Raw genomic sequence first — 27,664 nt, forward strand, 5'->3', positions numbered from 1 at the left:
CCTCGGGTAAAGCATCATCTATAGGGACCTGTTCTTCAATCCTCAGCCTTGAGAGGTGATCTGCGGCTCCGTTTTCAATGCCCTTCTTATCAAGTATCTCCATGTCAAATTCTTGGAGCAATAAGACCCATCTCAAAAGCCTCGGTTTAGCGTCCTTCTTAGACATCAGGTACCTCAAGGCCGCGTGATCTGTGTAAACCGTGACCCTTGATCCCACTAGATAACTTCTGAATTTTTCAAATGCAAACACAATGGCAAGCATTTCCTTCTCGGTGGTGGCATACTTTTCTTGAGCCGAGTCCAAAGTGCGGCTGGCATAGTAGATCACATGGAGCTTCTTATCTTTCTTCTGTCCCAAGACAGCTCCTACAGCATAATCAGATGCATCGATCATCACTTCAAATGGTAAAGACCAATCAGGGGCTTGTACAATCGGTGCACTGATCAAAGCATCCTTGATTCTCTTGAACGCTTCCTCACATTCTTCATCAAAGTTGAAATCCACTTCTTTGCACAATAACCTGGTCAAAGGCCTGGCTATCTTGGAGAAATCCTTGATGAACCGTCTATAGAACCCAGCGTGGCCAAGGAAGCTTCTTATTCCTTTCACAGAATTCGGGGCTTGTAAGTTCACCATCACCTCGATCTTGGCCTTATCCACATCGATGCCTTTCTCTGATACCTTGTGTCCCAAGACAATGCCTTCTTGGACCATGAAATGACACTTTTCCCAGTTTAAGACAAGCCTATGCTCCTCACACCGCTTGAGAACCTGAGAAAGATTAGCAAGACATTCGGAGAAAGAGGAGCCGTATACGGAGAAGTCATCCATAAACACCTCAACTTTCTCTTCAATTAGATCAGAGAAAATGTGCATCATAGATCTTTGAAAAGTGGCCGGTGCATTACACAAACCGAATGGCATTCTTCTATAAGCATAAGTGCCATAAGGGCAGGTGAATGTCGTTTTCTCTTGATCTTGGGGGTCTATAGGTATTTGAAAGAACCTCGAGTATCCATCGAGAAAACAAAAATAAGGATGATTAGCTAACCGTTCAAGCATTTGATCAATGAATGGTAAAGGAAAATGATCTTTTCTTGATGCAGAATTCAATTTCCTATAGTCAATGCACATGCGATGGCCGGTTATAGTTCTTTGGGCTATGAGTTCATCCTTATCGTTTTTCACCACCGTGATCCCACCTTTCTTGGGCACAACGTGTACAGGAGATACCCACCGAGAGTCAGAGATTGGATATATTATCCCTGCCTCAAGGAGCTTTAGTATCTCCTTCTTAACCACCTCTTTGAGGTTCGGGTTAAGTCGACGTTGGTGCTCAATAGAGGACATGGCTTGGTCCTCTAGGTGGATCCTGTGGGTGCATATATCAGGAGAGATTCCTCTAATGTCAGCCAAGGAATACCCTATCGCTCTCCTGAATTTCCTTATTTCACTAAGTAATGCACGTTCCTCATGCTCAAGCAAGTTATCGTTTATGATCACAGGAAAAGTAGAGTTTAGACCTAAGAATGCATACCTGAGCCCTGTTGGTAGAGGCTTGAGCTCAACAGGGGGTGCGTCTGCCTCATTCCAATCGGCATCAAAGCTGCATTGGCCTGGAACAGCTTCCTCGGCCTTTGCTTCATTCTCGCGCGGTTTACCATCGGCCTCGGTATGAGTTGTCACGGCCATGATATCCCGAGGTGTCTCTTCTTTTCCCTTTGACTCCTCGCTTTCTAGAATGTCGAGGCTGCTCGTGTGGAGCTCCAAAAACCTCGCTTCAGCTCCAAGTTCCCTCGGTTGGTCCAAAAGACGCTTGTACACCTCGCTTTCCTCGTTCAAGTACCCGTGCTCGCTTTGTTCCCGCGTTAAAACCACTTGTAACGGAACCTCTGCGTTCAACTCTTCAAGGAGCTCATCAGCCAGCTCCTCCATTACCTCCACATAGAAAACCTGACCTCCAATGGTCGGTTTATTCATCATTTCCTTCACGTTGAACTTCATAGTCTCGGAACCGATGTGTAGTTCAATCATTCCTCCTCTCACATCTATTATGGCTCCTGCGGTTGCTAAGAACTGTCGGCCCAAGATGATAGGGTCTAATGGTTCCTCGTCCATCTCAAGAACTATGAAGTCCGTGGGGATTTCTATCTCACCGATCCTCAAAGGTAGATCCTCAAGCAACCCCACCGGTAATCTAACCGATCTATCAGCTAATACAAGAGAGATCTTGGCTGGCTTGTAGCTTTTGTATCCCTATCTCTTGGCCACCGTGTAAGGCATTAAGCTCACAGAAGCTCCAAGGTCACATAAACAGTTTGAGAACTTCAGGTGACCTAAAGCACACGGCAAAGTGAAGCTGCCCGGATCGGATAGCTTCCTTGGTATAGATCTTCTTTGTATTATGGCACTGCACTCATGGCTCAGTATCACCATACCCTGGAGCTCCTTTGTCTTGTTGAGGATCGCGTCCTTTAGAAACTTCCCAAGCTGGGGTATAGCTAAGAAAGCATCTATAATGGGTAAGGTGAGTTGCGTGTTCTCCAAGTGTTTCTCAAAGACCGCCTTGGCCTTGTCTAGGATTTTCTTTTTGAAACGCCCTGGGAACGGTATCTTGGGTTGATAAGGTGGTGGTGGAACATAGGGCTTTTCAAGCTCGGTTGTCTTTTCCACCTCTTTTCCTTTGTCCTTGATCGGTTCCTTCTCTAAGACCGCTTCTTTACACGCATCGTCTGAGGCTGCCTCCCCCTCTAATTGCTCATTGGCCTCAATGAGCTTTGTCTTAGGTGTTGGAGTTTGTAATTCCTTACCACTCCTCAATGTGATGGCGTTCACATACTCTTTAGGGTTCGGCTCCGGTTTACCTGGTAAAGCCGAGCCTCTTGATGATGTAGAAGCTTGATTCTGCTTAAGCTCTCTGATATCTTGCTGCATTGTCGCGTGCTGGCTCTCAACCCTTTGCTGGCCCTGTAACAGTTGCTGTAGTATCCCACAGACGTCGTTCCCCATTTGATTCTGACCCGTTCCCTGAATCTGTTGTTGATTACCCATCGGCTGCGGATGGAACCCTGGTGGAAACTTGTGTTACTGCGGTTGGTTGTTGAAGTTGTTACTCTGAGCCGCTTGATTCTGCTGAGTGTAGCCGTGCTGTTGCCCACTGAACTGTTGCTTGGGCTGGAAGGTATTCTGAAAAGGAGCCTTTTGAGCATAGCTTTGTTGTTGTTGTTAAGCAGGGTACACTTGGTCTTGAGGGTTAGCTACATTCGGGTTTCTGTATGAGAGGTTTGGGTTACTGTTGTAGTTGTTAAACCGCTGATACCTCTGCTGATTCCCTATGTAATTCAGCTCCTCTTGTGTTAGACCATCTTCATTAACATTGTCAAAACTTGGCCCTTGCTCATCAAACTCGCCTACAAAGTGTATTGGCTTTTGAGTCGCCATCAAAACCTTGTCAAGCTTACTCTGAAGCTCTCTTATATCCTTTTTCATGCGCTGTTCATCACTAGATCCCTCTGTACGGTTTGCTCTATCAAAGTCCTCTCCATACGTGTCATTGGACATGGCTAGGTTCTCAACTAGTTCCATTGCCGCAGTGATCTCTTTTCCAAGAAAATTCCCATTTGAAGCTGTATCGAGTTGGTTTCTGATCTTGGGGAGTGCACCTCGGTATAAAGTACTCAAGAGGGATGCCTCTGAGAAGCCGTGGTGTGGGCATTGGTTAGTGTAGCTTCTAAACCGTTCCCAAGCTTCACTAAAGCTCTCGTTATTGTGCTGCGTGAAACTTGAGTTCTGTTTCCTGAGCTTAGCCGTGCGTGATGTGGAAAAGAACTTAGATAAGAACGCATGTTTACACTGCTCTCAGGTTTGTATAGAACCCCTCGGTATATTCTTTTCCCACTGGTGTGCTTTATCACCGAGGCTGAAAGGGAACAAGCGTAGCTTGAAGCTATCTTCGGAGACACCATTTATCTTGGTTAAGTCGCAAACCCGATCAAATTGATCTAGATGCTCGAGAGGGTCTTCTCCAGCCAGACCGTGGAACTTTGAGTTTTGCACCATATTGAGCATGGAAGCTTTAACTTTAAAGTTGTTGTTTTGAACTGGTGGAGCTTGAATCCCATCTCGGTATTGGTGCGCATTAGCACGGTCATTCTCTTCAACACAGATTGGAGGATGTTGTCTCTGAACTTGGGGCGGTGGCGGATGAAAATGATGGGCTTGTTGTTCATTTCTATTCGCTTGGTGTTGGTTTTGCTGAGCAAGCCGTTCGTTTCTTTGAGCCTGTTGCTGATTAACATAGGCTTGTTGTTCATTTCTTCCTGCCTGCGCCTGATTAGCCTGAGCCTGGTGCTCGGCTGCCTGAGCCTGTTGCTCCATTCTCTGTTGTTCTGCCATTCCAAGTCTGTCAAAGTGCCGTTCTCTCTCGCGAGCTCGCCTTTCTAATCTGTCGATGTTATCGTCGTATGGGAAAAGCGATCCTGTGTTCCGAGACCTGGTATTCATGCACCTGAAAACAAAACAAGAACTTGGAAAGAAGTTAGTAAAACAAAGGAAAGAAAAGCTTGAACTCAAGAACAAACAAGAGACTAATGCTCCTACAAGTTGGCAACGGCGCCAATTGATAACTAAGAGTTTTCAGGCTCTTAGAAAGGTTATCAATCCCCTTGTCAAAGTAGTATAAGGGGTGTCAAACCAAGCTTGTAAACGAGACACTAGCCTATGTCATTTGTTCACTTAAGTCAAGACAAGATGATAAAAGTTTGGTGACGATGATTAACAGGCAAATGAGCAATAAAGTTAAATAAAAGCAGAGATTTAAACTAATCAAGATGCAAATAACAAACAGGTGATTCAGATGATGGTAATGAATGATAAATGCAGAAGCTTTAGACATGATATTTGACTCGGGTGCTTCCAAGTTAGACTAAGGGGCTAATGAATCATTTTATCAAGCGATTTCATTTGACTTTGAACTCAAGGCACGTTAATCTTCTCATGAAAGTATTAAACGTCTAAACTGATCCTCTTTCATACCAAAATCCCTTTTGCGAAGCACGAATCAGTCAGCAATAAGAATCGGTTCAAAAACGTCATTTAAGAGAACAAACTATCACTCTCGCGATGAAAGACTATTAAACCCTTAACCGAGTGGTTCAGACATTTCTACAAACACTTCTGATGCGAGATATGTCTCAGATCTGAACCTCAAGTGATGTGCTTGGATCCAGCTTAGAGATCTCGTCGGTTAAGGAATGAAACATGCAAGACTAGACACCTAAACCCATTAATCCACCTTGAAAGCACCCTAATCTACCTATCTAAAGCCGCTTAAACGACTACTCACTGATCATAACGAGCTCACTAAGTCCTTTGCAAGACGTGTAGCTAGTCATGATAAGGAGTTTTATGTTGGATGATAAAGAAATAAAGAAAGAACAAGATTCTGATGCAAAAACGAGATATCGGATTAGATTAATCAAGTTTCACAAAAGCGGCAAGTTCTTAGAGCTAAAAACAGATAAGAGATAAGATAACTAGGTTTTTAGTCTCAAAATGTATTTATAGCAAAGGGAAAGTGTCGCGGGTCAGCCCGTAACAAACCGGGTACTGAACCGCCTTCTTGGGTTGATGGGTGAGTGCCACGGTGTGTCGGAAAGTGAAGCCGAGGTCTTCATGCCGAGGCGTGCACGTGAGTCAGGATCCAGATGAAGATCTCGTGAAGAACACGTCAAGAACATGCATGAACCCTAGTCTTTGATCTATCCTCACGTGTATGTTCTTGAGCCATTCTGTTCTTGATTCTGGGTTCGTGACAAGGGACCTCGGGATAAAATGTCGAGGGGTCATGATGTCGAGGTGCTTGGGAGAACACAGTCCGGCATGCACGCCGAGGTCATTACACCGAGGTGTACTTTCAACACTTAGTCGTTTCCAGCTTCAGTTCTTACGTATGCATGCCTCGATCTAACCATGCCAAGGCTTTGGCACGAGGTCTAGTCCAGAATACTTCCAAGATATGAGCCTCGACTTGAGTGACGCCAAGGTAAAGATACCGAGGCTTGTGAGAATACTTAGCGCGTATCGCAACTCTTTTAGACTTGTATCGACCATGTCACCTTCCGGAAGCAGTAACTTTCAGCACACGACTCCAATTGCTCTGGGACCAGTTCCACAGTCAAGATGACTCAATAAGCTCAAACTTTGGTGAAAAAACCATCGGAGCTTGGGGAGTGGAAGGCTTCCTGGATTTAACATCTTTGCGCCGCATTGAAATCACCGTAAAATAGACTTTTAGACCGATGTGAACTCCGGAGACGCTATCTTCCAAACCTTTGCTCCGAATTGAGCGATTCTAAATGCTCTGAGCAGATATTCCATGGATCTCAAACTTTGGTGAAGACCGGGTAAGCTGGTTCGGTCTGGAGGGGCTCCGTCCGCCATGATCTTTGAAGTTCGCCGTTCAGTTCTCGGGTACGCGCAATGCTGGTGAATGCTCCGGAAGCCATATCTTTCTCTCCACTGGTCCGAATTGGATGATTCCAACTGTTCTGGAATCTTTGCTTGATTATCTCCAACTTTGGTGAAGACCCCGCCAACTGATTCGGACCGGAAGGTTCCCCGGATTGCTGATCTCTGAATTGCGCGGGCAAGGACAACTTTTGGTCGTAAAAACCTTACCCGCGGTAAGAAAAATGGCCGAGGGCTGTGTACCGCGGTAAGCTTTTTGGTCGTAAAAATTTTTGCCTCGGTCAAAAACTTGTCCCATGTTATTTTTGCACTCGATACTCGATTCTGGCCGATCGGTAAGGTTTTTGGCCGGTAATGAGCGTCCGGTAAACATTTTGGCCGAGGTTTCCGACCAGCCGGTACGAGATTTGGCCGAGAAATTCCTCCAAGCGGTTTTCACCATTTTTGACCCTTTTCTTCACCGTTTTCTTTTCTGTTCCTCTTCTTAGGCTCCAATTGGTCTCCAAAGCTCCTGATAAAGACTTCAAAACATGCAAAACTCTTTGGGACCTAATGCAAGCCCTAAGTCCTATTTTAACGCCTAAAGACTCAATTTACATGAGAAAGCACCTGATGAGGACTCTATAATGCAATCTAAATGATGTAAAATATAGACATATCACCAGTTAACCTTCCGAGCCGCGAGAGTATCTTGAACAGAGAAAAGGTCGTCGGGAACAAGAGGAAGAAAACTCCGAACTGCAAAAACAATGCCAAAACGACTAAGTTAGAAGATAGAAATCGCACCATAACAAGCTCCGAGCCAAAACAAGGCTTCAGATCGACTACCAAGTGGTCCCGAAACAGTCTTCGTTTTATGTACAAAACCCTCGCCCACCGATGCCTCGTTCACCAAAATATAGAAGAAACGTTCAGTCCAAAACTGATCTTTGCTCGGGAAACCGCCTATGATCCGGCGATTGGACTTATTGGAAATATAAAATCTGCCTCCTCTGGGGCTCTCCGGATTTCCGAAAGGTTAAGCAGATGACCGAGCTCGACTTCGACACCGCATTCGAAGCTCCGAACCAGGATGCCGATCATATGTCGCAAACCTCTCGGCATAATCTGCCTAATCGAAATCCCATGCTCCCACAAGTATTCAAGGATAACTCCGGGATTGGGAACCATAGGAAGCAGAGCTCGAAAAACGCCTCGTATTAGGTGAAGTGATTTTCGGGAGGCTTGTTGGCTTGGTCACTCTTCTCCGGAACGACGAACTCAACCGCTTCAAATATTCCAAAGCAATGACGCAACGCCTCGAGCGATTCGAGGGAGGAGAGTGTGGAACCGGGAGGATCGGGTTTTGGCCTTTTCACCCGTTTGGGCTTTCCCTTCCCAGAAGAAGAAGCACCTCGGGATGCCATAAGCCACTCTAATTCGAGCCTCGCCTTAACCGCGGCATAGTCAACCTCCTCTTGGTTGAAGGAACCCCGAGAACAGCTCGTCGAAGCAGACACCTCGTTATTAACAGAGCAAGCGCCAGAAGGGCTCGGAGAATTCGACATATCCCGATCCTCGGCAGAATTGTTGGAGGGGTTCGGCGAAGTAGATACCTCGGAAGATCCCGTCGCACTCCTCACTACGGCGTCCGCATGGCTCATTTCATAATCGAACAGGGGTTCTAGCGAATCGCCCTAACGGCTCGACATATTTTACAGCTCGTACCAAAATTACAGCGCTTTACGACAGGGTTCGCCGAAAAAAGATCTGAGACGACGAGAACCTCGGAACCCTAGCCAGAAAATAAATAAACTAGAGAGAGAAAGAAGAGAGAAGGGAGAGCTACCTTTAGTAAAAATGAGAGATCTGAAGTTATGAGAAGGAACGAAGGGAGCTCACCTATTTCTAGAACAACCGAAGCGCGTGGAGTCCGCGTGGACCTCGGGATGGCGCAAAGGTAATAAATGAAGGCGCGTGAAGTCCGTCTTGCCATACGCGCCAGTACCCAGAATTTCTTGAAGAAAACTGACGACTGCTAAACACTTCCCGTACGGAGCTGTCCAGGTACGCCGAACCCACAACGCAACTACACTAATCTGAGTATATTTCGTCGAACCGCAAAAAATTAACCTTGCATTGTCAGAACTGCTCGGTAACCTGTCCTTAGAACGCCTCGTCGTTGTTATTAACACGAAACGGCTCGGCAACTTCATGAGAACGCCTCGTCGTTGTCGTTAAACACAAAACGGCTCGGCAACTTCATGAGAACGCCTCGTTGTTGTCGTTAAACACAAAACGGCTCGGCAATCTAATAAGAACGCCTCGTCGATATTGTTAACACAAAACGGCTCGGCATCTTCGTGAGAACACCTCGTCGTTGTTGTTAACACCAAACGGCTCAGCAACCTCATAAGAACGCCTCGTCGTTATTGTGAACACAAAACGGCTCGGCAACTTCATCAGAACGCTTCGTCATTATCTTTGAAAACGATATGGCTCAGCAGCTTTCCTAGAAACGCCTCGTCGTTAGACACACATAGGCTCGATAAACTTCTTTAGAACGTGTCTCGCCCCTAAGTTTCGCCTCGCAAAGAGCTCAGATGTTGTGGCCTGGCACTATTCTAGAACACTCCGTCGTTGACACCCAGTGACGGCTCGGCTCCTACACTGTCTCACCAGGTGAACTGGCACGACAGTTCGGCGTCGTCCTCTCCTATAAAGGCTCAGGAAAACCGCACCACGACAGCTCGGTGAATATAGTCAAACCGGCCTTCAGAGTTACATACCTCATTACTCTCGTCTCCGAGACTGACGAGCTGGGGGGCTAACTGTTGGGGTCGGTTTCACCCAAATCGGTTTGAGCTATCTCAAAAACATCAGAGAGCCATTTGGCAAGGAGAACCAGCGATTCATCAAATATGGGCCGAAGCCCCGCATAAGAGGAGTAGGCCAAGCTGTAAATGGCCGAGCTGTGAGGAGGAAGTGAGTGAACCGAGCCGTGTGAAGAACATTCAAATGGGCCGAGCCGTGAATAAGAAAAGATGGGCCGAGCTGCGCACAAGAGAAAGTGGGCCGAGCCAGAAGAGGCGAGCCCACTGAAACCCAAGGCAAAAGCATTATGACGGTGGCCGCACGACAAGATAAGGGAATATTCTGAAAATCTCTCCCGAGATTTTCGGCTAGGCGGTTTAGGGAGTTAGTATAAATAGGCGATTTACATGATTCATTATGTAACTTTACACAACTTGAGAGCAATAAGACTTAAACACTTTTCCAACAAAAAACCTTCTTTTGATCTTACTATTCTTGCGATAAACCCTAAAAATTTCGGATTTCTTAAATTTTTCTTAACAAATTTTTAGTTGTGCGAGTTTTGGCTCACATAGTATTCAAAGTTGTGCCACCACCGGCACCTTCCCGGCCATCTGTCTCCATAACTGTTACCGTAGATGTCACCGCCTATCTGGTCGTACTATAGGTAATACTTTTTCTTTCACAAAACAATCAGTAACAATTTGGGAAATAAATCAAACAAAATATGGGTTTCTAAGATTGCTGGCATTTTTCGAATATTAGACACTATGGTTTTGAACAAAAGAAACTATTTTGTAAGACTGCGACAAATAAAATAAGTTTGACAGATATCTTATCCAAAAAAAAGTTTGACCATATCCAATTTTCTATAATATTAAAAATATAGATTCACTTTTACAGTAAAACGTTAATAAATGTTTTTTGATAAAAAATGATAGAATTTTATTTGCAAAATATAAAAACTGTTATTAATCATCAACAATATAGTTTAGCCTTTTGATTTTAGAAATACAAAAAACATGACGTTTGTTGATATAATTTTATATGAAAGTTTTATTCTCTTTAAAATAAATCGTTATATTTGGATGAAAAATATAATTTATAAGTGTATAGTATTCAAAATAGTATCTTCTGAAGAATGTAAATTATAAGTATTTGAAGAAGACATATAGTATTATAATATGAAAGGTCATATTATCTAACATACGATTTTTCTACTTTAACAGTGAATACCCATACATAGAAGAAATGATGGAGTGCATGAATAAGTGATCGACTCTCAGGCTTTTTAGATTACTGCTACTTTTGTATCGTTAACTTCTTATAGTACCTATTGGCACACTATTAATCAAAAAAAAAAAAACATGTCTTCTTGATAAAGTGGATTATATTTAATACTGAGATCAATTCTCCCATTAGTTGATATATTCATAATTTTTCATGTTTAGGATTGCATTTTTGTCCAAATATTGAGTCTCATGCATACATTTATCTAGTTTTATTAGAATTTGTCTTTGGTTCTAGCTTTGTTTAGGAATTTGCATTAGGTCCTAGAGAGTCTTGCATTTTTGGAGTGTTTACAGGTAATTTGGAGACTTTTGGGATCAACTTGGAGCTGGGATCAAGGAGAGACTCTCACCTGTGTGCAACAACCCGGACAAATTCTTTGGAGCCAACACTACCCTTTCTTTGATCGCGTGCGACGGAGGACTTGCACTGTGATTTAGCTTCCGGAGTCTTCATCAAGAATCAAGAGGGTCGAGTCTAGTTTGCAGAACACTTAATATCGTCCTATTCGGAGTTGTGAGCTGAAAGTTACGGCGATCAGAAGCAGTGCATGTCTCGGAGCTGATAAAAGACCAAAGCAAAGCGCGTCAAGAACTGGCGGAACGGAGCCTTTGCCGACGTCACCTGAGCTCGAGACCTTCAACAAAGTTGAAGATGTCTGAGTCGTCTGTCCACTGGAGTTCGAATCGCACCATTTGGACTAGTATCCTGGAAGTTACTCTCCCCTGAATGTGAAGTGGTCCGAGGACACCTGAATTCTGCGAGATAGTCTTGCGACCTGGTTAACTCGAAATGCTTGGAGATTTATGTCTGGGGTTTGAGCTGCGTGTTGATATGTGCGAGTAAGGTGTCACTGGGTAAGGTCTAAGTTCCCAGCAAGAAAAAATGCTAAGTCCACAACCGTGCGACTTGAGCATGCAAGTTGGCCAAGCTTGGAACTTAGCTGCATGAAGACTTGCAGCCTACACCGATTTGAGCATGCGACTAGGGAGTGATGGAGACTACCACACACATATCTCTGAAGGCCCCTGCTACATGGTCGTGCGAGTTAAGGAGCGAAGAACACTTAGCCGCATGAAGGTTCGCAAATCACACCTAGATGGGCATGCGGCTAAGACTAAAGGACTTAAAGCTCACAAGACTGCTTCTTCACCTGTGCGACTTGGGCATGCGACTTGGGAGGCTCCTGACCAACTCGCACACTCATCATTTTATCCACTAAAGCCGGGTCAGGACCAGGTTTGTTCCGGGCTGACCCGGTTCGTTTTTAAAGACCTATATTAGTTTTTAGGGTTTTATCCAAGAGACTTAAGCTTTATTCCATAATCTCTTTGCCTCTTATGTGTAAGAAAACTCCTTTTGAAGAGAAATATCTGATTTGGGCGTTTTAATCAAGAGAGTTTGAGAGATCTTGTGTTTAAAAGTTGTCTTCTTCTTAACTATCATCTCCATCCTCATTTACACACTTCTAATCATGATTAACAACCCATCTTGCAAAGGATCTAGTGTGTGGGTCATGATTAGTGAGTAATCCCCATATTAAGGTCTTAGATATGTAGATTAAGTGCTTAAGTGGTAGATTAGTGATCTTAGGGGTTAGATCATTCATATTCCATTCTCTACAACCTGTTTTTAATGCTAGATCCATACACATCATATGTGGTCTAGATTCTTGGCATTTCATGCACCAAAAGTGTTTGATGAAATGCCTGAACCAAGGTTGTTAGAGGTTTAAGTGTTATTCATCATGGGAATGGTTGTTTATATGCTTAAATGACAGATTAAACTGGTTCTTAATGCTTGTTGATTCATGTTTCACTAATGATGATTAGGTTAGAAACTGGTTTAGCATAGAAGTTGATACCTTCATGAGAGGATTAACTTAATTAATGATGTTTAAGTTGAATGGTTTGCTTGATCACATGATTCATTAGCTCACTAGTTTAACACTGAAGGCACCCTAATCCACTATCATGTCTAAGACCTTTCTCATCATCATACATACATTCTCATCTCATTTAGCTCATTTACTTGCTTGTTTAAGTTGATCATTAGCTTTCATTTCTGTTTTAAGTTCTTAGTTGTTATTAGTCATCAAAACCTCAATCATTTGGCTTGAATTAAGAACTGATATTGCATCTTAGTGTCTACACATGATGGATTGATACCCTTTATACTGCAAAGTGACAAAAGGGATTGATAACCCCTCATTTAGAGCCTTGAAAACTCTAAGTTATCAATTGGCGCCATTGCCAAAGTGTGATAGCATTAAGATTGTGTCATTTCTTGAGATCAAACATTTTCTTTTGTGTTTTCTAATTTGTTTCAAGTTCTGTTTGTGAGTTTCAGGTCCAGATCAAGAAGCTGTGGTCCACCTTTCCCCTTAAACGACAACATTAATCTTTTGGTACCAAGGAGGAGAAGGGACAGGCATGGAAGACAGATTGATCAGGCTGATATGGAAGATCAAAGAGAGCATGTGGTTGGCATGGAACAACCGGCTCAGGAGCAACAGGCTCAGGGTAATGGAGCTGGTAATGTAGCTGGTAATGGAGTTGGTCAAGGGTTACATCAGGGTAATGTTCATCAGGAACAGGTGCATCAACAGAAAGCTTATGTCCACCAGGGACAAGCTCCAGCTCATTAGCAGAGGCATCAGGCCAATGTCCAGCAAAGACAACAGGTGCACCACCAACATCAGCCCTACCAACACCAACAAAGGAGATATGAGCAGCCACATGTCTATGTTGGAGAGAATGACAGGGCTAATGTTCATCAGTATGGAGCTGGAATCCAAGCACCACCTGTGCAAAACAACAATTTTGAAGTCAAGGCATCTTTGCTGAATATGGTCCAAAACTCAAAGTTTCATGGATTGGCAATGGAAGATCCCTTGGAACACTTGGATCAATTTGATAAAGTGTATGACTTGACAAAGATAAATGGAGTTTCTAAGGACAGTTTCAAGCTCAGATTATTCCCCTTCAGTCTTGGTGACAAAGCTCACCAATGGAAGAAGAACCTCCCTAGAGGCTCCATTCAAACCTGGGAGCAATGCAAGCAGGCCTTTCTATCTAAGTTCTTCTCCACGTCCAGAACTGCTAAACTGAGGAACCAAATCTCTAGCTTCACTCAGCATATGAGAGATTCAGGAGCTACACCAACCAATGCCCACACCATGGGTTTAGTGAGGCTTCTCTTCTCAGCACACTTTATAGAGGAGCTCTTCCCAAGATTAGAAACCAGCTGGATACTGCCTCCAATGGAAACTTTCTGAGAAAGGAGATTCATGCTGCTTTAGAGCTACTTGAGAACTTAGCAATGAGCAATGACACTTATGGTGAAGACTATGACAGATCAAATATATCAGAAGGTTCAAGCTCTGAACAGAGGCTCACTAGAGAAGTTAAGGAGTTGAGGAGTGAACTGGACAAGTTGAAATTGGTTTCTCAAAAACCAGTTGATATGTTCATAATTTGCATCATTTAGGTTGCATAAATCATTCCAAATCATGTTTTATTTCATGCATTTTAGGTCCTTAGGGTTTGTTTTAGAACTTAGGAGATGCATTAGGTCCCAATGAGTCATTGCATGTTTTGAGTGTCTATCAGGTGAATTTGGAGCTGAAATGATGAATCCAAGAGGTGGAATGGTGAGCAAAACTTGAAAAGCGGCAAAAAATTGGGTCTATGGAGGTTATCGGCCATTCTCGCAGGCCAGGAAGGTTTTGTCGCCAATTGATAGATAAGATTTTTTAGGGTCTCAGGGCTATCAATCCCCTTGTCAATGTAGCACAAAGAGGTTAATCAATCCAAGAATGTGGTGATAGACACTAAGCTATATGATCAAGTTCTTAATTCAAGTAAACAAGAGTGGGTTTTGATTAATCTAAAGACAACTACAAACATAAACTGGATTAAAGACTAATGACAATGACAAAACAAGAACTAAGCACTGACAAATGATGTGAATATACTATGATGGAGGCATGAGATTCTAGACATGATAGTTGGTTAGGGTGCTTGGTGCTAAACTAGAAATGCTAATGACAATGATGAGATATGATTCAAATGATTAAGAACTCTAATCTAGGTTAATCCTCTCATGAAGGTATTAACCCCTATACTAATCCATTTTAAAACCAAATTCCCATTTGTGAAATATGAATCAATATGCATTAATAAACAGTTCTCAATGATCATTCAAGCAAATAACAATACATCATCATGCAGAAAAAATGCTTAAACCTCTAATACAACTCTTTCAGGAATTTCATCAAACACTTTTGGTGCATGAAATTCCGAGAATCTAGATCTCAAGTGATTATCAAGGAACTAGCATAGAGAACAGTTGTTTAGAGAAATGAATCAATGAATCTAGCCCTAAGCACTCCTAATCTAACACTTTAGCACCCTAACCTACACATCTAGAACCTCATTAAGGTGACTACTCACTGATCATAATCAACACACTAGATCCTTTGCAAGATGTGTTGTTAATCATGATTAGAAGTTTGATTTGATGATAAGAAATGATGGAACAGGATAAAAAGAAACTTCAAAATCGATATTAAGCTCTCTAAAACAAGTGTATTAATTAGGTTTTCACAAAAGGGGAAAGAAGACTAAAAGTAGATTCAAGGTTTTCTACAAATTAGGTCTAAAAACCTTATAAAGGATGCTTGGGCGAACCGGGTCAACCCGGAACAAACCGGGTACTGACCCGGCCTTGATGGGTAAGTATAGGTTTGCCACGGTCTGGTGTGCTCTTGGTGTGACCGTGGCAATCCTGACCGTGTCAAAGCCTTTTCTTGTGTTCTTGGTTTCTTTTGATGCCACGGTTTGATCAAACTTCGTCTGAAACCCGTGGCAAGTCACCGTGTCAAATGCCGAAGATGTGTAAAAGTTGCCACGGTCAAGCCCCCAGACCGTGGCATTCAGACCGTGTCAAAAACCGCATGCATGAAAAATCCTTCCCAGTCAAGTATTTGATTGCCACGGTCAAGCTCCAGACCGTGGCATTCAAACCGTGTCAAAACCCGAAGCTATGTAGAAGTTGTTTCCAGCCAGTTTTTCATTTGCCACGGTCAAGTCCCAGACCGTGGCATTCAGCTCGTGCCAATCGCCGAAGGTTTGCAGGAGTTGCCACGGTCAAGCCTCAGACCGTGGCATTTAGGCCGTGTCAATCGCCGAATGGCTGCAAAGTTCTTCTCAGCCAAGTGTATGTTTGCCACGGTCAAGTGTAGACCGTGGCATGAAGATCGTGTCATTGGCCGAGGGTGCACAAAATTTGCCACGGCCAAGTGTGGACCGTGGCATTCCATCGCGGCATGTTTAACTTAGTCATTCTGGGCTGCCTGGACCATCTCGCATTCCGGAGAGTGTAACTTCCTGGAGACTTGTCCGAATTGACTGATTTCGGTTGCAGAAGACAGAGGACTCATTTATCTCCAACTTTGGTGAAGGAAGCTTCGGTGCTTGGGAAGTGTAAGGCTTCCTAGAGGGCACATCTTTGCAGTGCATGTACACGACCAGAGAGAGGCGTCTAGACATGTGTCCATTCCGGAGACCGTATCTTCCTGCTCATAGATCCGAATTGAATGCTCTTGGACGTTCTGGAAAGACGACTCAAATGTCGCTGATTCTCATGAAGGACCCGGAAACTGAATCGGCCTGGAAGTGCACCGTCCTTCGCATCCTTCAGAACTGATCTGCTCGGTCCGGAATACCTGCGAGATAGGGGTTCCTTCCGACGAGCTTAACTCTCTGCTCACGCGTCCGAATTCCACGATTCTACTTGCTATGAGACCGTGATCCAATGCTCTCCGACTTCTATGAAGCACCCGCCATCTGAATCGGATCGGAAGGTTCCCCGGACAGGCGATTTCTGAGACATGTTTGCACCCGGAGATTTTGGCCGATACACTTCACTCGCGGTACATGTTTTGGTCGACAAAGTCCACCCGCGGTACGTGAAAATGGTCGACAAAACCTTTCTGGCCAGCGAGAATGGCCGATAACCTCCATAGACCCAATTTTTTGCCGCTTTTCAAGTTTTGCTCACAATTCCACCTCTTGGATTCATCTTTTCAGCTCCAAATTCACCTGATAGACACTCAAAACATGCAAAGACTCATTGGGACCTAATGCATCTCCTAAGTTCTAAAACAAACCCTAAGGACCTAAAATGCATGAAATAAAACATGATTTGGAATGATTTATGCAACCTAAATGATGCAAATTATGAACATATCAACTCCCCCACACTTGTCCTTTGCTTGTCCTCAAGCAAAAAAGAGCAAATGAGAGAAAGAGGTTGTATGCAATGGGAGTTCACATTTTCTTTTTGAGAGAAGTGATCACAATGAGAATTCAAGTTCATGCTCAATTATGCAATGCAAAGCCATACTCAGATATATATCAACTCAACAAGGAATCTCCACAAGTTCTTCTCTCTCTCAACTCTTTAACATTCATTAAGCTTTTTAACAAGTGGATCAAATGATGCATTGTTTAAACAAACATAGTTTGGCTAGGGTGAGGTTATGAGACTAAAATGATCTCATCAATGCTTGAGTGGGTTCAATGCAGCAAAAGGATCTCTCAATGAATGACCAAACTTTGGCAGAATGCTAAAGGTAAAAGGCAACCTATGCATACAAGGGCAAGGACTCATCCCACCCCACACTCTACTCAGAGTTTCCTCACTTGCTCGCTTTTCACACTCATTCTTCTCTCACTAGGGGACTCTCTTTTCTTTTTCATACACAAGTCTTGGAGTTCAAACTTTACATAGCTCTTTTTCACTTTCTTTTGTAACCTCTAACCTCTTCTTTTTTTTTTTCTTCTTAAAACATTTGAGCTCTTTGGCTTCTTCTCTTTTCACTTAGAGGCTAGACTCTTTCTTTTCAAAACACTAGAGCTCACTTTCTTTGACTCAAAACTCCAAGACTGATTTCTTTTCTTTTTCATTCCCCTAGTTCTCACCATTCTCCTTTCATTTCCACTCATCTCTCCTTTTTCCACTCACCAACATGTATTCCCCCACACTTAGTTCTTGCCAAATCTCTCAGCTCCATGATGATGGAACTTAGCACTCAATGAGACTTGCCCTTGTCGCCCTAAACCTAACAATTTCTGCTAAGTTTGGTCCAAGGTGGCCTCTCAATCACACACAAAAAATTGGCTTGAAAGAAGGATGGGTTCAGGGTGAGGAAAACTGATCTATTATGCAGATTCAGCTATTTGAGCTAAGGAAGAGGATGGTAAAAAAAAACGGATTCTAGCTCAAATATGTATATTGGTATCCACAAGCTTGTTCAAACAATGCACCAAATGATAATTTCAAGTCAAGTTCAGGGTTTTCACTTAATTAGAGTTGAGTTCAATTCAAACTTGTTTCTCAGATTCAGATCATTTCAGACTTTGCAAGCACAGAAAAAGATTCACAAGCATATTCAATTCAAGTTCTCAAAGTGATGTACTCTCTAGAAAACCTATCATTACTCCCTGCAAGATGCAACCTACATGCATATGCAACTAAAGTGTGACTCAAGACTCAAAGTGTAAAATAAGAAAAGAGAAAACATGATTAGTAAAGGATAAAACTCCTCCCCCACACTTAAATAACACAGTCCCTTGTGTTATAAAAGCATGAGAAAGGAGTTTAAAACAAAGTAAATAAGTAAAATGCAAAAGAAAAAGAAAATCTACATGCTATTTACAAGGTTTTGAGTGTTTACCTCAATCGCTGAGGTCTGACCCCGAACTATGTCTCCTTTCCTTTCTCTTGCCACGGTCGGGTTGGTTCCCCATGGCAGACTCCTCGTGGCAGTGCTCATTCCTCGGTCAAACCCTCCAAATCTTTGCCATGGTCAAACCTTTAGCCCGTGTCTTGTAGACCGTGGCATTCTCCGAATACTGGTCCTTCCACCTTGTTTTTGCCACGGCCTGGTTTCTTCCCGTGGCAATACCTCGTGTCAAACCCTGAATATTGGACATACCACCATAATTTTGCCACGGCCACTTCTCTTCCTCGTGACAACTCATCGTGGCAAACCCCGAATGTTGGACACTCCATTTTCATGTTGCCACGGCCTGGTCTTGAACCCGTGCCTTCCAGCCGTGTCATGCATCGAATGGATACTCAGTCTTCATTTCTTTGCCGCGGTCACCTTGTCTTCCCGTGGCAAACTTCTCGTGGCAAAATCCTAATCGAAGTTATGCACTGTTTCCTTTGCCACGGCCAAGTTCCTTAACCGTGTCTTGTGGCCCGTGTCAATCACCGAACAAAGGGGATTTCTGTGTACTTTGCCACGGTCTGGCTCCTTTCCGTGGCAATCTAAACCGTGGCAATCCCCGAGCCTTGTCCATTCGTCTTTTTCTTTTGCCACGGCCTGGCCTTGAGACGTGATTGTCTCCCCGTGGCAACACAAAGAGGCTTGCCACGCCTTGTTCTTGACCGTGGCCAGTGCCAATGTCAAAGGCTTGACAAGCTTGTCTCCATTCCTTCATCTCTTTTCATTTTGCATTCACTTTCCAAGGGTTCAGACTCACACCTAACACCTGTAGACACTAAAGAAACCCATCAAAACATTCTAAAACATAAAAAGAAAGAAATCAAAAGGTCAAAAGCATATTTACAAAGGATAAGCTTGGGGTGTCTCCCAAGAGCACTTTGTTTAAAGTCTCTAAGTTTGACTTTGGAAAACCTGTTTTTAGCTGGGGTGAGGTTGAGCACTGATGCTCTTCAGCACTTCAATGGTCCTGAGCAAGGAAGCTGAGTTGGTTTGCTGCCTTTGGGAACCATTAGACCCTTGTCCTTGAGATCCCACCTTGAGACCTTTGTCCACCAGCTCTTGAATACCATCTGGGTCTTTATCAAAGATGGCCCTTGTGAGACATGCCCTCACTTCAGCAAACAGACCTGGCTTCCCATTGCAATCCAGCTTATACTTCAGAGAACCATCATCATCAACCAAAGGAGTGAGATCAAAGTCTTGAGAAGAAAGATCAGGTTTAATACTCTTGTCTTCTGATGCTGAGCCATCACTTTTGGTGTTAATCATCCTTAGATTACTAAGTGTAGGAGACCATGAGAGCAAGATGTCTTCTTCTCTGATCAATGGCTGTTCAGTCCCATCCTTGTAAACAGAGTTGGTGTGAGGTTCTTTTTCCATTTCCACAGCTGAGAGAGATTGGGATCCACCTAAAATCCCAGCACCTCCTACATACTTCATCTGATGGTTGGTGGTTGATTCTGGTTCCAAGAAGAAAGGGAAACAATTGGCTGTGGTATCTGATGATGAACAGACTGAGAGTGGCTCAAGCAGCTCAGCTGGAGGTTCCCAAGACATTATTGAAGAGGCATCAAAGAGGATCAAGAAAATTGAACCAGAAACACCTGATTATCTGGCCAAGTTTCAACAGATGGGGATGCAGCAAGAGAGGTTCCCTGATGTGGACTTTCTGAAGAAGATTGGCATCTATGAAGATGTCAAAACTTTGCTTAGGAACATGGGCATTGAATCACTTTTGGAGATGAGAGAGACCGCATATGAAGAGGAATCTCAAGAGTTCTTGGCTTCTTTTGATGCTTTTATGTACTACCCAAGGGATTCAAGGATTCTTCAAGGGGATGGTCTTGGATACATGGAGTTTACTGTGAAAGGAAAGGACTACACAGTGTCATTCAGGGACTTGAATGATATATTTGGGTTTTCTGCGCCTAAAAACGTTCCTCTCTCCAACCAGATTAATCTTAGAAAGGAAGATATTAGGGCTCTATGGAGATCAATAGCTTCTGGGAAGTACACAGCTGGAGCAGCTAAGTCCTCTTGGATAAGGAATCCAGTGCTGAGATATGTCCACAAGATCCTCTCTCACAGCTTCTTCTTCAAGCTTGATGTTGGGAGAGTTCATAAGGGTGATCTGAATCTTCTTGGTGTGGGGCTAAAACAGTTGATGCCAACTCATGAAGATGGGAAGCCCTATGAAGGATATGCTTACACACTTTGCCTTGCCTCTCAATTAGCAAGGTCTTTGATGTTCTACAAAAAGTGCATTTAGGGTTCAACAAAGAAGGATGCAAAGCTGGCCCATGGATGGGTTGTAACAAAGATCTTGAAGGCAAAGGGGTACAGGTTCAAGGAGAACAAGGCAAGGTTTGACCTGATTAATGAAGCCCATTTGTGTAAGATCGGTTTCTTTCAAGGACGAGTTGGAGCCAAGCTGGTTTACAACTTCAAGTCCTTCATTGATGAGCCAGTCCAAACTCTCCTGCCCAATCCCTCCATCACCACAGTCCATGTAAAGAGGAACATTCACTTCTACTTGCTGAAGGAAGAGCTGTACAATGTCCAAACTGATCCACCAATCCTCAAGTACAAGAAAGCTTGCAGAGAAGAAGCCTCCAAGGAAAGGAAAGCAACCGCTGAGAATGCTACCACAAGTGCTGCTGGTGCTGGAGATGATGGTCTGCCTCCACCTCAAAAACGTTATGGTGGAAACAGATATCACTTTGATGATTACAACTAGGAGGAGCCAGGCACATCAGCGTTTAGAGCTCAACAAAAGATAGGTGTTCTCCAAAAATGGTGCAAGTACCAGGATAAAACAATCCACAAGATTGCAAAGTGCATCAAGGAGATGAAGAAAAGGATCAAGAAGCTTGAAAACCCTTGCAAAGGTGGGTCTCCAACACCGGTTTCACCAAGGAACAAAGAAGAGGTTGGAGAGAGTTCCATAAACTGCACGGCCCTGATCCCAAATGGCACAGCATGGGTGGTTCTTGAAGCGGTTCTGATGAGGCAAGCCATCACTCCTGGGAGACACCATCCGGTCACACTTCAAACCCCTCTTACTCTTTGGGGTCAGACTTCCACAGCTCTTAGGTAACACTCCACACCTTGTACATATGCATGTAGATTTTCTTTTTCTCTTTGCATTTTACTTGTTTGTTTTGCTTTTACTCCTTTCTCATGTTTTATAACACAAGGGACTGTGTTATTTAAGTGTGGGGGAGGAGTTTCATCTTTTACTAATCATGTTTTCTCTGTTCTTATTTTATACTTTGAGTCCTGAGTCACATTTTTGCATGCATTCATGTAGTTTCATCTAAGTGCATATAAAAAAAATAAAAAACCAAAAAATCGAAAAATCAAAACAACTTTCACAAAAAAATGTTCATGTTGTTGCATTCTCATTTTTAGAATTGAGTCTAGTTGCATTTTCATGTAGGCTGCATCAATGCAAGGGAGTGATGATAGGTTTTTCCTTGAGAGAATATCACTTTAAGAATTCGGTCCACTGCCCTAGTTTCTAGTTCTTTGCTGCATGTAAACAAGAATGAATTCAAGACTAATACATGCTTTGAACTTGTTGAGTGAATCAAGCTTTGATTAGTCCAGCCTTATCTAAGTGAGAACCTTAATTTGACAATCTAATTATCATTGCTTGTGCATGTCATTGTGAACTCATGGGTACCCTTAAAATATTTGAGCTCTCTTATCCCTTTTACCACTCTTTGTTAGCTCAAATAGCTGTTCTCTCACCTTGAGACAGTTCCCTGCCTTTAACCAAACCTTCCTTGAAGCCTGAAACACTATAGTGAGAGATGTGAGGCCTTTTTCTGAATAAACTTGACAGAAAGTGTTGGGTTTAGGGCGACAAGAGTAGGGTCTCATGTAGATCTAGCTCAGCATCATGAGTCTAGAGTATGCTAGGAAGAGTTCTTGAGAAACACTGAGTGGTAAAGAGAAAGTTTTAGATGAAAACCAGGGGATGGAAAAGAAAGGAAAGTGGTTTGGGGTCTGCTGTGTAAAGAAAGAAAAGCTCTTGTGTTTTGAAAAGAAAAGTCTAGCCTCTAAGTAAAAAGAAAAGAGAAGAAGCCAAAAGGGCTCAAGTGTTTGAAAAGAAAAGAAAAGAGGCTAGAAAGTGTTATATGAGAAAGAGCTAAGTGGAAGATTCAGACCCCAAAGCCTGAGTTTAAAGTTGAAAAGATGAATCCCCTGGTGAGAAAACGAATGAGAGTGAAGTGAGGAGAGGGTGGATGAGGCAATGAATGTCTTGAGAAAGGAGTAGCTAGGATGTGATATTCATGGGAGTATAGTTAAGGTGAAAGACCAATTTGGGGCATTGGGTAGATGGGATTCTGCTCTTGTATGCACCAATTGCCTTTTACCCTTAGCATTCTGTTAAAGTTTATTCCTTCTTGAGTGATCCCTTTAGTTGCATGGAAACCATAAACATTAAATGAGATCATCTTTGTCTCATGACCCTGTCCCAAGACAAGTGAGTTCACATGATTTGCATAAGCATGATTCACATGAGCTTTAATGAATGTCAAAAGGTTGGAACTATGGCTGTTTGTGGAAACTTATGCTTTAGCTTGATTCATTTATTGATAAGTATGGTTAAAGTTTTGTGAGTAATCTTGTTTGCAATGCATCTTAGAACTAGCAACTAGGACAGTGAGCCTTGAATTCTTTTAATGATACACTCTCTCATTAAGGAATATGAACTCCCAACGCATCCAACATCTTTCTCTCATTTTCGATTTTTGCTTGAGGACAAGCAAATGACAAGTGTGGGAGAGTTGATATGCTCATAATTTGTCATGTTTAGGACTGCATTTTTGTCCAAATATTGAGTCCCATGCATACATTTATCTAGTTTTATTAGAGTTTGTCTTTGGTTCTAGCTTTGTTTAGGAATTTGCATTAGGTCCTAGAGAGTCCTGCATTTTTGGAGTGTTTACAGGTAATTTGGAGACTTTTGGGATCAACTTGGAGCTGGGATCATGGAGAGACTCTCACCTGTGTGCAACAACCCGGACAAATTCTTAGGAGTCAACAATACCATTACTTTGATCGCGTGCGATGGAGGACTTGCACTGTGATTTAGCTTCCGAAGTCTTCATAAAGAATCAAGAGGGTCGAGTCTAGTTTCCAGAACACTTAAGATCGTCCTATTTGGAGTTGTGAGCTGAAGGTTACGGCGATCGGAAGCAGTGCATGTCTCGGAGCTGATAAAAGACCAAAGCAAAGCGCGTCAAAGAACTTGCGGAACGGAGCCTGTGCCGACGTCACCTGAGCTCAAGCCCTTCACCAAAGTTGAATATGTCTGAGTCTTCTGTCCACTGAAGTTGGAATCGCACCATTTGGACCAGTATCCTGGAAGTTACTTTCCCCTGAATGTGAAGTGGTCCGAGGAGACCTGAATTCTGCGAGATAGTCTTGCGACCTGGTTAACTCGAAATGCTTGGAGATTTATGTCTGGGGGGTGAGCTGCGTGTTGAGATGTGCGAGTAAGGTGTCACTGGGTAAGGTCTAAGGTTCCTGAGCAAGAAAAAATGCTAAGTCCACAACTGTGCGACTTGAGCATGCGAGTTGGCCAAGCTTGGAACTTAGCCGCATGAAGACTCGCAACCTACACCGACTTGAGCATGCGACTAGGAAGTGATGGAGACTACCCCGCACATATCTCTGAAGGCCCCTGCTACATGGTCGTGGGAGTTAAGGAGCGAAGAAGACTTAGCCGCATGAAGGTTTGCAAATCACACCTAGATGGGCATGCTGCTGAGCTTACATGGGTTTCATCTCGTTCAAGCCTCTTTCTTTGGCTGTGCGAGTTAGGCATGCGACTTGGGACTAAAGTAAGACCAAGTCGCACACATATCCTCCCCAGATTTCGTCTTGGTCATGCGAGTTGAAGAGGAAGAGGACTGAATCGCACAAAGACTCGCAAAACACACCTAGATGGGCATACAGCTAATACTAAGGGACTTAAGGCTCACAAGACTGCTTCTTCACCTGTGCGACTTGGGCATGCGACTTGGGAGGCTCCTGACCAACTCGCACACTCGTCATTTTATCCACTAAAGCCGGGTCAGGACGCGGTTTGTTCCGGGCTGACCCGGTTCGTTTTTAAAGACCTATATATAGTTTTTAGGGTTTTATCCAAGAGACTTAAGCTTTATTCCATAATCTCTTAGCCTTTTTTGTGTAAGAAAACTCCTTTTGAAGAGAAATATCTGATTTGGGCGTTTAATCAAGAGAGTTTGAGAGATCTTGTGTTTAAAAGTTGTCTTCTTCTTAATCTATCATCTCCATCCTCATTTACACACTTCTAATCATGATTAACAACACATCTTGCAAAGGATCTAGTGTGTGGGTCATGATTAGTGAGTAATACCCATATTAAGGTCTTAGATATGTAGATTAGGGTGCTTAAGTGGTAGATTAGTGAGCTTAGGGGTTAGATCATTCATATTCCATCTCTACAACCTGTTCTTAATGCTAGATCCATACACATCATATGTGGTCTAGATTCTGGGCATTTCATGCACCAAAAGTGTTTGATGAAATGCCTGAACCAAGGTTGTTAGAGGTTTAAGTGTTATTCATCATGGGAATAGTTGTTTATATGCTTAAATGACAGATTAAACTGGTTCTTAATGCTTGTTGATTCATGTTTCACTAATGATGATTAGGTTAGAAACTGGTTTAGCATAGAAGTTGATACCTTCATGAGAGGATTAACTTAATTAATGATGTTTAAGTTGAATGGTTTGCTTGATCACATGATTCATTAGCTCACTAGTTTAACACTGAAGGCACCCTAATCCACTATCATGTCTAAGACCTTTCTCATCATCATACATACATTCTCATCTCATTTAGCTCATTTACTTGCTTGTTTAAGTTGATCATTAGCTTTCATTTCTGTATTAATTTCTTAGTTGTCATTAGTCATCAAAACCTCACTCATTTGGCTTGAATTAAGAACAGATACTGCATCTTAGTGTCTACACATGATGGATTGATACCCTTTATACTGCAAAGTGACAAAAGGGATTGATAACCCCTTATTTAGAGCCTTGAAAACTCTAAGTTATCATTAGTCTACTATGAGATAAGCCCGAAGCTCATAAAATTGGACAAGCAGAACCAGTTCCATGGCAATGCATCGGAGAACCCCATGGACCATCTCGAAGATTTTGAAGAAATATGCAGCACCAAGCAATCGATTGGAGTTCCTGCAGATTATATAAAGTGAAAGTTGTTTCCATTTTCTCTTTGTGATAAGGCACGTGCATGGTTTAAGTCTTTGTCTCCTGGTTCACTCGGATCATGGGACGGATGCAAGGATGCCATCCTTAACTATTTCTACACCACCTCTAGATCAAACTTCTTTAGAGACAAGATTTATAGGTTCCAACAAAAAGGAGGCGAATCTTTTCATGAAGCTTGGATCGTTATAAAGGCTACATTAGGGAATGTCCTCATCACGGTTTTACAGAGACATGCATTTTGAACACCTTCTACGAAGGTCTTGAATGGACATCTAAGGCACCTCTAAATGTAGCAAGCAATGGAAACTTCATGACAAGGACTGTGGAAGAAGCTTACATCTTGATTGATAATCTTGCTGCAAGCAGCAGAAATAATTATCTTGATCAAGGAAGAACATCACGTTCAACTTCCCATGATCATAAGGAAATTGAAGAACTTAAATCCATGGTGAAATTGTTTCTCAAAAATCAGCAGCGCTCTGTTAATGTCTGCGAAGCAGTTAAATGTTGCTAAGATTAATCATCAACTAGAAGCACAATATCACGCCCATATGAATTTCCAATCTGCTAATAATCCCCAACCTCTCAAGAAACCAAGCTCGAGCTTATGGTGCAACCACTTCTTATGAAGCTGCAAAGATTAGAAGACGATGTGGATATAAGAGTGGACTGCTTATACACTGACCTTAATGGTAAAATTGAAGCTCTTTCCACTCATGTTGATATCATGGACGTGCAGCTATCAGAAATAATAGATAGTTCAAAAACCACTGAAGTTATCGAGAAACGAATCGCTGAGGTACATGAAAAATCGTCCAAGACACCCGCAACCTTGAATTTAAGTTAGACAACATGAATGATCTTGGGTACAAGTTAGACATCATGTATGATTACCTCAACAAGAACAATGAGGAGTCATTTCAGAAGTTCACTAACCTCTCAAATCATGTCAAGATGCTCGAGAAATAAATCGGACAAATTGGATAATGTGTGAAGAGACAAGATGGTCACCTTCCGGGAAAAACTGTAGATAATCCAATATGGCATTGCAATGTCATAGACACTAATGGTGAGAGAGAAGTCACGCCTATTCCTAGCAATCAGGACACTGAAGTTGAATCTCCAGCATGTCCTGAAGATTATGATACAATAGGCAAAGTTCCACACCAAATGAAGCTTCATAAGATAAATGATTCGGTGAAGTTTGTCTTCCCCTGCATAATTGAAGGTGTGGAATTTTCTGACTCTCTATGTGACACAGGAGCAAATGTGAAATGTGATGTCTAAAGCAATTGCAAACGAGCTGGGGATGTGTGACATCAGACCTCCTCACGGTTCTGTTAAGTTTGGTGACAATTCAAGCACGATTCCATATGGTTTCGAAACGGATTTGATGGTGCAAGTAGGAGGGTGTCTTTTTCCTGTTGATTTTCACATTCTTGAGATGGAAAATAACTCTCCCAGGACGTTAATATTTGGAAGTTCATTCCTTGAAACAGTGGGGGCAGTTCGTTATTATCCCAACCGAAGAGTTTGTGTTTCTAAAGTCAAAAAGAGAATCTTGTATCCTGCAGTCTTTAGTGGTGGAAGCTCATACTGTATAGCCATCTACAAGGAAGAGAAGTTGATTCTAGACCCTGGAGATAACAAGGAAAGGTGCCAACACGTTTCTATACAAGCCCCTTTAGTCAAGCCTAAGGGAGTTGTCGAATCGAAATCTAAGCACAAAGCAAGGAAATCTAAGCGCAAATCAAAGAAATCTAAGGGCAAGACTATCTCACCTGATGCAAGCTCGACATAGACTTCTAAAAACCTTATTGGAGACGTGGAGAAAGATGGTAATTCTAAAGTAATCACCCCAGAGAAATGTCCAACCCCGCCTCCAAAAGCAAAACCTTCTGAGCTTCCTTGGTTTATGCTTATCGCGAATTACCTAGCAGGAGAGGTCAAACCACCACGATTCTTCGGCTACAACAAAAAGAAGTTCTTGTGAGATGTTAGAAGGTACTTTTGGGATGAAACATATCTTTATAAGCAGTG

The 27,664-nt window shown here is 42.8% G+C and overlaps 2 non-coding genes and 1 pseudogene across 2 annotated transcripts; 1 reads left to right on the forward strand and 2 right to left on the reverse strand.

The window, feature by feature from the left end:
• Positions 1–3,698: 3,698 nt before the first annotated feature.
• Positions 3,699–3,805, forward strand: LOC112087019. Its single transcript, XR_002899867.1, has one exon. It is a non-coding gene; the product is annotated as a small nucleolar RNA R71 (small nucleolar RNA).
• Positions 3,806–13,655: 9,850 nt separating this feature from the next.
• On the reverse strand, positions 13,656–13,737 carry LOC112086953 (annotated as a pseudogene).
• Positions 13,738–25,736: 11,999 nt separating this feature from the next.
• LOC112086931 lies at positions 25,737–25,846 on the reverse strand. Its single transcript, XR_002899785.1, has one exon. It is a non-coding gene; the product is annotated as a small nucleolar RNA R71 (small nucleolar RNA).
• Between the last annotated feature and the right edge of the window lie 1,818 nt (positions 25,847–27,664).

This window comes from Eutrema salsugineum, unplaced genomic scaffold, assembly GCF_000478725.1.
Source record: "Eutrema salsugineum unplaced genomic scaffold, Eutsalg1_0 scaffold_2, whole genome shotgun sequence".
Taxonomy (NCBI): Eukaryota; Viridiplantae; Streptophyta; class Magnoliopsida; order Brassicales; family Brassicaceae; genus Eutrema; species Eutrema salsugineum.